The sequence below is a fragment of the Otolemur garnettii genome, unplaced genomic scaffold (genome assembly GCF_000181295.1).
Source record: "Otolemur garnettii isolate 467f Iridium unplaced genomic scaffold, OtoGar3 scaffold00087, whole genome shotgun sequence".
Taxonomy (NCBI): domain Eukaryota; kingdom Metazoa; phylum Chordata; class Mammalia; order Primates; family Galagidae; genus Otolemur; species Otolemur garnettii.
The window spans coordinates 5,170,973-5,181,719 of NW_003852482.1; the positions used below are offsets into that span (position 1 = coordinate 5,170,973).

The following is a 10,747-nucleotide window of genomic DNA, read 5'->3' on the forward strand; positions in this document are numbered from 1 at the left end:
TTAGCGTCGTGTTTATTTCTGTAAAAGAAACAATTTTTTTCAATAGCCAGGTCTTTTGTAAAAAAGTATTACATAAATGTAATTATTTTTAGAAGGATACACAGCACAATTTATACCACTGTATAGTTTGAAACAGTTTTGTAATTTTCTTAAACACTTTCTTTGAATAGGGCCAGAATACTAGGGTAGCGAAAAAACCCCTAAAAGAGGCAAATAACTGCCACCAACTTCACTTCCCGCGATCGCCCGATTCCTAAATTTTCGCAACCGACGTCTCGCCCCCCACAAGCCACGCCCCTTACTGGAACGTTCCTCCGCCGGGGTCTCCCCGTTCTCACTGGGCTTACTTCGCATCCACGGGCTGAGGTTCTGCGCGGTAAGACTGTCCGGGACCGCCCGGAGGCGGGGCCAGCTCCTCCTCTGCTTTTCTTTACAGCATGAGTTACTACTAGTAATTATTTATTTTACCGTGGCCGCCGTGAGAGCGTAAGACAGTGGTGATGCCTCATTAACCGGTCAGGGGAAGGCGATAGTTAACAAAGCGGGAGCGAGCAGGCTTTCCACTGGATTTTACTTAGTATTTATCGCTTGTACTCTTTACGATACTTAATGTATCCCTTTCCTGTAATTTAGAGTATATACAGAGTATCCATAAAGTTCGTGTGCAATTTAAAATAGACAAGTGTTTTAAATTTAAATTGTTCACGAACTTTATGGACACCTTGTGTATTACCCCGAAATTCCATGTTTACATAAGTTACAGTATATTTTAGGTCTTTAAAGAAAATCTATTCTTTTGACACGCCCCCTCAAACACCTGAGGCGTTGCCAAGAGAAAAAGAACGGAACAGAAACGGCGGGAGGGTAGGCCAGACCCCTCCCCAGCCTAATCCCGTCCCGGGGGCGCCCCGCCGGGAGGAAGTCGGGGCCTACCTGCAAACTTTCCGAGGCCTCTTAACGTTCACTCTTGATTGGTCGGTCCCCAGCGGCCCGGATGTGACGTCAGCGAGTAGCGTCTGGGCTGGTCTGCGGCGCCCTGTTGCTCTTCTTCCCACGCCCCGCCCCTTGGCGTACCAAAACAGGCAGGCGGTGGACGGGGCGGGGCCTGCGGACGGCGGACGCCACGGTGGAGGCGGGGCTTGCCTTCACGGCGATTGCAGATTGGGTGCCTGAGCTGCGGGCCCTCACTTCCGCCTGCGGCTGGCTGCAGGGCCGAGGCATGGAGGTGGGCTAGGAGTTGTCGCGAGGTTAAGCAGGGTAAGGAGCGCTGGGGTCTCGAGGCTGCAGGCCGGGCAGGCGTGGGCGCGCGCGCAGCTTGGGCGCGCGTGGGCCCGTGTCGAGTAACGGTCGCTCGTGCGCGTGACGGCGGGCGGGTGGGGGAGGGGCGGCGCGCGCTGGGCAGATTCTCTCAGGAGGGTCGAGGCGCCGGAGGCGGGAGCACCTCTCGGCGGCTGCGGGCCGTACTGCCGTCCTTTCTGCACGCCGGGGCTGGGGCCGCGCCCCGGGTACCCGGTTTATTCTCCGCTGTCTACAGCGCGGACTCTTGTGAGCTATTTTTGGCGTGGGTACTGCGTAGTTTCGGTGGGTATAAGTGAGAGGTCTCGCTATGGAAAGTGTCCCTTCTACCTACGGCCCCTTCCCCCCTCCCGCCCGAGGGTCTCCCGATTGGCCGTTCGGGCCCTCCCCGAAGGTGCCGGGCGCTTTCTGCGAGCCGCAGGGCTTTGTCCACCCTGTTCTCTTACCTGGAGCCATGGACGTGCCCGAGATTCGCATGGCCCAGACCGAAATGGGGTCGACTGCTGTAGGGAAAAGCATCCCCTTTGCTGTTTGACAAGAGGTTGAACTGTTAGGGACGATCCAAGGCCTGCTGTTACCTGCTCTGGCTAATTTGGGGAGCTTTTAAGTGCCTAGACAGCCCCCGTGGAAGTGGGAGTCAGAACCGCGCTTCTGCCCTTCGTTCCTTACTTGTGTGTCCACTGACAAGTTGTCTAACCTTAACTTTTCTGAGCTTCTTCATCAGGTGGCACTATCTCTGTACCATAGGACAGACAGAAGGCGCAGATGAGGTAAAGAGTATAAAAACCACTTCTGTTTCTTTTTTATTTCAGAAATGTTCTTTTGGGGCCAAAGTCTGGGGATATATGAGGACAAATTCTCACTCATTCGCAAATAAAGCCCAGCAAACTCGACTGAGACAATAACTTTTCTATAGGCCATTTACCCAGGTAATTACTTTTGGAAACGGGAGTTCAGACCGCCAAGGTAAGTGCAATGTCAGAAATAGGTGTAGAGTTCTGAGGGACTAGTGATGACTATCACAGACAGATTGGAAAAGAGAGATGGGTTAAAGCAGCTTTCCAGACCTGATAACACTCCTGGTGGGTTGCACACACTTGTTCTCGAGTCCATCTTTCCATCAGAATCACTTAGTGGAGTTCTTTAAATGTGAAGCTAAACTTCATGGACAGGATCTTATCATTTAACTTTTTTAAAAAGTTTCTGAGTTGAGTCTGATGTGTGAGTTAAGAATCAGGCAGAAAGGTGGACATTCAAGGTAGGTGGAAGAACTTCCATAGAGGCAGGGGACACCAGATATCATCAAAGGTCGTTTCAGGAAGACAAAGTGAAGGGAGGTAATGTGTAGAGTAGCAGGAAATGAGGCTGAAGATAGATCATGGTGGGGCCTTGTTTTTGGTTTTGGGTTTGGTTTTTTTTTTGTAGTTGTTGACTGGGGTCAGGGTTTGAACCCACCACCTCCGGTATATGGGGCCAGCATCCTACTCCTTTGAGCCACAGGTGCCACCCCATGGAGGGGCCTTGTGTATTGAGCTCAACAGTTTGAATTTTTTCCAAAAACTCGGTAAGAATTGTCATTTGTGTTTTTGAAATTCAGTTTGTGCTTTAGCTTCTGGCAACATTTTGGAGGAGAAATTGGTAGCAGAGAGATCATTTAGGTTTTTTCAGTAATCCAGACAGATAATGAAAATGTATTAAATTAAGGTAGTGGAAGTTTTAGTGAGAAGAAAGTACAGGTGTAATGAAGGAGGTAAGGTCTCTTTAACTCAGATGGAGGCCAAAGGAGTAGTATATGGGATGATTCTCATGTCATTGATTTAAAAATTGAGCAGATAGCAATGCCATCAATGTGGGGAATAGAGGACAAATAACAGATTTAAGGGACAGACTTTGTTCTGTTTTGGTTGTTTACCTTGACATCCCTGTCAGACATTGAATGGAAATACACTGTGTGCTGTTGGACATTGAATATATCTGGAGTTCTAGGCTAGGCTGCCATTTACTGAGTGGTTGGAAAATAGTGCTTTGCATTTAGTGTTTTATAGTACATTCTTAGTCCTCAAGAAGCTCCAATATAGGTAGTAGTTGGAGCAGTGGTTTGCAAAGGGGTCACCCAGAAAGAGGGTATGGAATGGAGAGGTTAGAAATCTTAGGACAAGCCCTTGGAAACTTTGATATTTAGATGGGGAACAAAGGAAAAGGTGATTGTGAAGATTGGGTAGAGGAAGTGTCAGGCAAATGGTTTGTTGTAGCTGTAGAATGCATGGTCACTGTTTTCCGCATGCTTTCGAAGAGTCAAGTGAAGAGCCTATTGGATTTAGTAATACAGAGATCGTTAGGGACTTCTGTTCTGTGAAATCATTCCTGCATGGATAGAAGCCAAAATGCAGAGTTGCTGAAGAAGTGGGAATTAGTAAATCTAAATTACTGTTTCATCTGAGAGGCCAAGGTGAGTAAATGGCTTGAGCTCAGGAGTTTGAGACTAGCCTGAACAAGAGCAAGACCCTGTTTCTGGGCCTTGTGGCAGGTGCCTATAGTCCCAGCTACTTGGGTGGCTGAGGCAAGAGGATCACTTGAGCCCAAGAAATTGAGGTTGCTGTGAGCTGTGATGCCGTGGTGTTCTACCCAGGGCAACAAAGTGAGACTCTGTCTCAGAAAAAAATAAATAAATAAATTTCTCAAGATGTTTAGCTGGAAAGTGTAGAGGAGAGGAATTGGTATTTGATATTGGGAAGTGGTATTGGTATTTGGATTGGCTATCTGATACTGGGAAGTGATACCAAAGGATAAGTCTGTGAAAATTAGAGCTGTACCTCAGGTATAGCTCTGAGGTAAAGCAGCCTATATTTTTATGTATCAACTTTCTTTTTGGTTAATGCTCAGAGTTGCACTTATTTCTGTCCTGCAGCTTGGATATTGTCTGGACACACCCATTTGTGATTCAGTATAGTCAGATGGAGTTTGTAAAATACACTTCAAGAAGAACCAAGTTATACCAAAAAATACACCAAGTTGTAGAAAAACTTAGTCATTACAGAGGATTAATTTTCCCTTAAAAGAAAAATTTTTATACGTTATTAAGATTTGCTAGGCTTCACCAATACCAGGTCAATGATTTATTTCTTTTTTTCCTTACTTTTCTCTTCTTTCTTTTCTTTTATTTCTTTGTCTTACTTTCTTGCCCAGGTCTCAGCCCAGCTGAAAGCATCCTCAAATTCCTGGTCTCCTGCCTCAGCTTCCTGAGTAGCTGGGACTACAGAGGCCTGCCACCACACCTGGTGAATTTTTCTATTTTTAGTAGCGATGTGGTCTTGCTTTATTCAGCCACCAGTGATGTTCTTAGATTTGAGGACATAACCACATGTTATGAATTTTGAAAAAAAGTCATGGAAGTCCATGTTTCTTTTGATGTGTACTTTATATTCCATGCCAAAAAGTCTCATCTACTTTGAAAAAATGACTCCTGTTTTTTGGGGTGTAGGCCAGCTCTCTGAGTGAAATAAAAACAAACTCTATAGTTTTTTTAGTTTTTTTAATAGTTTCTTTTGCTATTTTGTTAATCATAGGAGAACCTCTGTAAGTTGACCACCCAAAGGACCACCCAACATTAACTTGTTAATCTGTGGAATTGCTCAGTATGATAAATAGACCTACTGTACTGACATGTAAATGTGGTACATGTCTGGTCTGTGAAAATTAGGTCAATTTGAGGTGGTCAACAATGGAGCTTCTACTGTATTTTAAAGTACATAACACTTTGTACTTTATTCTCTTAAGTTTTTTAAATTGGCAATCAGTTACTTGCCAAAATCATGCTCAGAACAATTGACGTTCAAGAAATTGCCACAGTTTCACTTTCTGTTCTTATGTTTTCTTTTCTTTCTTTCTTTTTTTTTTTTTTTTTGAGACAAAGCCTCAAGCTATCCCCCTGGGTAGAGTGCCATGGCATCACCGTTAACTTCCAACTCCTAGGCTCAAGCAAGTCTCCTGTCTCTGCCTCCCAAGTAGCTGGGACTACAGGCGCCCGCCACAACGCCTGGCCATTGTTTTGGTTGCAGCCATCATTGTCGTTTGGCAGGCCTGGGCTGGGGATTCGAACCTGACACCTTAGGTGTACGTGACTGGCGCCTTAGCCACTTGAGCCACAGGCACCAAGCCCTTATGTTTTCTTAAGTTCACTTTCTACTTTGAATTAGATCACCAGAAAAAAATAGTTTCCTCAAAGTGTTTACTTCTTAGTATTATGGTATTGTTCCTTTAGGTATAATTACTTCTGTGAATAAAATAATTTTATATTCTGCAAAAATAGACCATATCCATTATGTTACTTGACATTTCTTCATCTTTAGTGCATTTGTACAAAGCAGGCATTAATGAAATGTAGTTAAATTTGAAATTAGAGTTAGTGTCAGGAAGTCAGGGAGGGGCAGGGCTCTGCAAGTAAACTTAGATAGTTCTTTTTTTTTTCCCCCCAGATAGGAACTCTAACTTACACTGCTATCCTTTTACACTCCTTTTCAGGAAGTTTCTAAGGTAGAGCTTAGTGAAATTAAACTCCCTTTAAATAAGTTTTTTGTTTGTTTGTTTTTGAGACAGCATCTCACTATGTCACCTTCAGTAGAGTATTGTGGCATCACAGCTCATAGTAACCTCAAACTCTTGGACTTAAGTGATTCTCTTGCCTCAGCCTCCCAAGTAGCTGGGACTACAGGTGCCCACCACAACTCTTGGTATTTTTTTGTTGCAGTTGTCATTGCTGTTTAGCCGGCCCGGGCTGGGTTTGAACCCGCCAGCCTTGGTGTATGTGGCTGTTACCATAACCATAAATAATTTTTGAGATCATACATATATATGTATTTTTTTTTTTAATTTTTTAGGTTGGGGGGAGGGCAGAGTCTTGCCCAGGCTAGAGTATAATGGTGGTATCATAGTGCTGTAACCTTAAATTCCTGAGCTCTAACTGTCATCCCGCCTCAGCCTCTTGAGTAGCTGAGACTACAGGTACCTACTACTGGGCCTAGCTAATTTTTCTGTTGTTTGAAGAGACAGGGTCTTGCTTATGCTCAGGCTGGTATTCAACTCCTGAGCTCAAGCAGTCTTCCTGACTGGGCCTCCCAGAGTGCTAGGATTACAGGTATGAGCCACTGCACCTGGCCTCAAAAACTTTTAAACTCTCGTTTGTAAATGTCCTTTTCTGTATTTTAATGTTTTCTACTCAAATTCTTCTTAGAAACATGAAGAAAGTATGCTTCAAAGCATAAGTAAAAATATTAAACGTAGGCTTGGTGCCTATGGCTCAAGTGGCTAAGGCGCCAGCCACATACACCTGAGCTGGCAGGTTTGAATCCAGCCTGGGCCCGTCAAACAACAGTGACAGCTACAACCAAAAAATAGCCGGGCATTTTGGCAGGCCCCTGTAGTCCCAGCTACTTGGGAGGTGGAGGCAGGAGAATTGCTTGAGCCCAGGAGTTGGAGGTTGCTGTGAGCTGTGATGCTACGGCACTCTACCCAGGGGGACAGCTTGAGGCTTTGTCTCAAAAAAAAAAAAAAAGATAAGAAATTGACATTATGCCACAAGCCTTGGCAGTAAAGCATAATTTTTGTCAAGATGTTACTGATTTCCCATTAGCGAAGATTAAGTGCTGTAAACTTAGGGTGATACTCATTTTGAGCAATCTAACGCTGTTAAGTGTCCTTACCCAATGACTTTACTTGGGTTTCTTAACTTTTTCTTGTTACGATTTTCTCCCTAAAAGGAGAATTTTTTTTTTTTCTGAGATAAGAGTCTCACTTTGTCACCCTCCTTAGAGAGTGCTATGATGCCGTAGCTCACAGCAATCTCAAACTCCTGGGCTTAAGCAATTCTCTTCTCTCTGCCTCCTGAGTAGCTGGGACTATGGGTGCCTGCCACAATCCTTGGCTATTTTTAGAGATGGAGTCTTGCTGTGGCTTAGGCTGATCTCGAGTCTGTGAGCTCAGGCAATCCACCTGACTTGGCCTCCCAGAGTTCTAAGGATTATAGGAGTGAGCCACTGCACCCAGCCCTTGAAAGGAGACTTTACTGGCATCTTTTCTTTATTGCCCCTTCCATGAATTTTAATTATATCAGTATATTGTGTCTATGTACTGTACATGTATGTATATCTGGACTTTAGACATTAAAAGAGTCATTAATTTTTCATGTCCCACTAACCAGTTTTCATCCCCTTGAGGATGATAGCACCCTGATGAGAATGCACGGGTTAGGTCCATACAGTTTATAAAATGGACTTAGTTAAGTTTACAAGTGGTTTTGTAACACACCCGCCCCCATTCAGTTGATATTTTACTTCCCTTGGATAGTTAAAATTCAAGTTGCTCGAGATAGGTCCGTTGGATAATTTCCTGGTCCAATTCCCAATAAACCATTATTACATTTCTATGTGAAATAACTGTAGATTCTCCTTGGGTGTGATTTTCTTGTTAATGCAGACTGGTAGATAATTATTTAGATAACATACAATTTGAGTTTGTCTTATTTTTTTGTTTGTTTGTTTTTTTCATGAGTGGTCTGGGGTCATGGGTTTTTAGGAAGAGTTTTTTTTCAAACCACAGAGTTCATATTACCTCCTTATCGCATTATGTCTGAGTTGTCATCATGACTTATCCCTGGTAAGGTTGTGTTTGCCAGTGTCTCCATCATTTTTCCTTTTCCAAACACTTCTTTGGCGATCATTCACTAAGTTCAGCCCACACAGGAGTCTGGGGTAAGCTTCACCTCCTGGAGCAGGGAGTATCTATATACACCGGTGCTAATTTGGAACTACATAGGTGGCCGATACCAGGAAGTTAACAGTTTGGGGAAGCTGTTTTTTCCTGGTAATGTAGTTGAATGTGGAACGTAAACTCAAGATAAAAGAATAGAAAGTGAAAGTACTTTGAGATTTCTTGAACATCAGTTGTTTTAAGCATGATTTTGGCAGGTAACAGATGGCCAGTTTAAACTTTAAAAACAATAAGGGACCAAAGTGTAAATAAAATGTGGTGTAACTTTAAAGGAAGATTTGTCCCTTCTCTCCTATTTAATTTGGTCAGTTCATATCAGTATGGATTTATATCAGTATGGATTCATATATATTTTATACTTTGGGCTATAATCCAGTATTACGTTACTTGTACAGATTGTTTCAGCTTTAGCCACAGGGAGCTATTTCAGGTTGATTCTCGAAACTATAAGATCCTCCAGACCTACCTTGTATTTTCCCTGCCCTGGCCTTATTTGCATCATCACTGAAGACAATTGCTTTTACTAACAGTGAGCTTTTTTGTTTGTAGGTTTTTTGTTTGTTTTGTTTTTGAGACACTCTTACTATGTTGCCCTTGGTAGAGTGCTATGGCGTCAGAGCTCACAGCAACCTCAAACTTTTGGACTTAAACAATTCTCTTGCCTCAGCCTCCCAAGTAGCTGGAACTACAAGCGCCTGCCACAACACTTTTTTTTATTGCAGTTACCGTTGTTCAAACCTGCCAGCCTTGGTGTATGTGACTGGCGCTGTAACCACGGTGCTACAGGTGCCGGGCCTTATTTTGTTTTTTTGAGGGAGATGGTTGCTCTATTGCTCAGGCTAGTGCAGGGGCATCATCATAGCTCAGTGGAACCTCTGACTCCTGGGCTCAGTATTCTCTTGCCTCAGCGTCCTGTGTAGCTAGGACTATAGGTATGCATTACTACTGTGCCCAGCTGATTTTTAAATTTCTGAGGTGATGGGGTCTGTTATTTAGATATACTTAGTTACAGAGATAAAAATACAGGATTTTTGTTTGTTTTTATTGTACCTCATTAAAGTTGGAGAGCTCTTTGGATTTTGACTTCCATCCTGTTGGCTTATACTCTCAATTTCATGCCATCTGCATTTTTTTAAATTAATTAATTTTTTAAATTTTTTTGTTGTTGCATTTTGGCCGGGGCTGGGTTTGAACTCACCACCCTCGGTATATGGGGCTGACACCCTACTCACTGAGCCACAGGCACCACCCATGCCATCTGCATTTTTACTAACGAAACTTACATGTCTTCATTCAAACATTTGGCAAATTTGGTTCTTAGGTTTTCCTTTTTCTTCTTGGTACTATATTTCTACCTTGCTAGGATTTGGAGATTCCTAAGATTGGAAGATTATTTTATTTTAACCTTTTGACTTTTGAGTTTACACTGTAGAGGATCTGGTGGTGTTACAAAAAGGAAAGTTGAAGAAGAGCAAAGCTATAAGTATTAAACTTGTAGCAGTAGGTTAACATTTGTAGCTGTTAGAGTTAACACTGCTTTGAAGGGCAGTGAGTTATGGGCAGCATTTCACACATACGTATATAAAAGTTCATGAAAGTGCTTTCTTTTTTCTTTGGTCAATTTTTTTATATACATATAGTAAAGGCTGATTTATTTGAGGCATAGAATTATTTCAGGCAATCTGAATTAACTGACTTAAAACAGTTCCTTTGAGCTATTACATTTCTAAGTGAATAAAAAAATGTGCATGAAAGTAAAATCTAGATTTTTGTCAGGGTATTTCCAACATACTCATAAGTTGGAGGTATATCACACATTCTATTTTAAAAAGTAGTGGCCTCCTTCTGAGAGACAGTGGTGCTATTAATGTCATTTTACTTGAGGGAAAGAATTTTGTGGCACTGGTGATGCTTTAATGTGCATATAACCATTTTTGTCAGTTTCTTCATCTTTTTTTTCCCAAAGTCTCAAAAAATAGACAACTAGTATTTATAAATAAAAATAGAAGATAATTTAAAAAAATAGGTCATGCCAAATCTTATAGACAATAGAAGAAGTAGTACTTCAAATTCATTCTACTTCATCTGAATATACTTTATATTAAAATTGGAAAAAATATATTCTTATAAAGGGAAATTACAAACATATTTCACTTATAAATGAGGATGCAATATCCTAAACAACATATTAACAAGTTGAATTAAAAATTATTGTTTAAATAATGTACTTTGGTCAAAATTAAATCCAATTTATGTGAGAATTAGTCACTATTTTCTTTTCTTTTCCTTTCCCCCACCCCCTCCCTCCTTCTCTCTCCTCTCCCCTTCCCCCACCGTATCATTGTCATATCAAAGTTGAATACATAGGATTCATGCTTCTCCATTCCTATGATGCTTCACTAAGAATAATGTGTTCCATCTCCATCCAGGTTAATACAAATACTGCAAAAGCCCCATTTTTTTTTTTTTTTTATGGCTGAATAGTCTTCCATAGTATCCATATAGCACAGCTTGCCAATCCATTCCTGGGTTGAGGGGCATTTCGGCTATTTCCACATTTTAGCAATTGTAAATTGAGCTGCAATAAACAGTCTAGTACAAGTGTCTTTATGATAAAAGTTTTTTTGGGGCTCGGCGCCTATAGCTCAATCGGCTAAGGCGCCAGCCACCTACACCTAAGGTGGCA

At 42.2% G+C, this 10,747-nt stretch overlaps 1 protein-coding gene across 6 annotated transcripts in view; it reads left to right on the top strand.

The window, feature by feature from the left end:
* The first annotated feature begins 1,204 nt into the window (after positions 1-1,204).
* Positions 1,205-10,747, top strand: part of SETX (senataxin) — a 103,906-nt gene continuing 94,363 nt past the window's right edge. For 3 of the 6 annotated variants that reach the window (XM_023516126.1, XM_023516129.1, XM_023516130.1), the window contains exons 1-2: positions 1,205-1,257; positions 2,109-2,262. The gene's annotated coding sequence lies outside the window, so the exon portion shown is untranslated. Of the gene's footprint in view, positions 1,258-1,535; positions 1,582-2,108; positions 2,263-10,747 lie in introns of those variants that run through there. The other 3 variants (XM_023516127.1, XM_003794880.3, XM_023516128.1) reach the window with 2 other exon arrangements.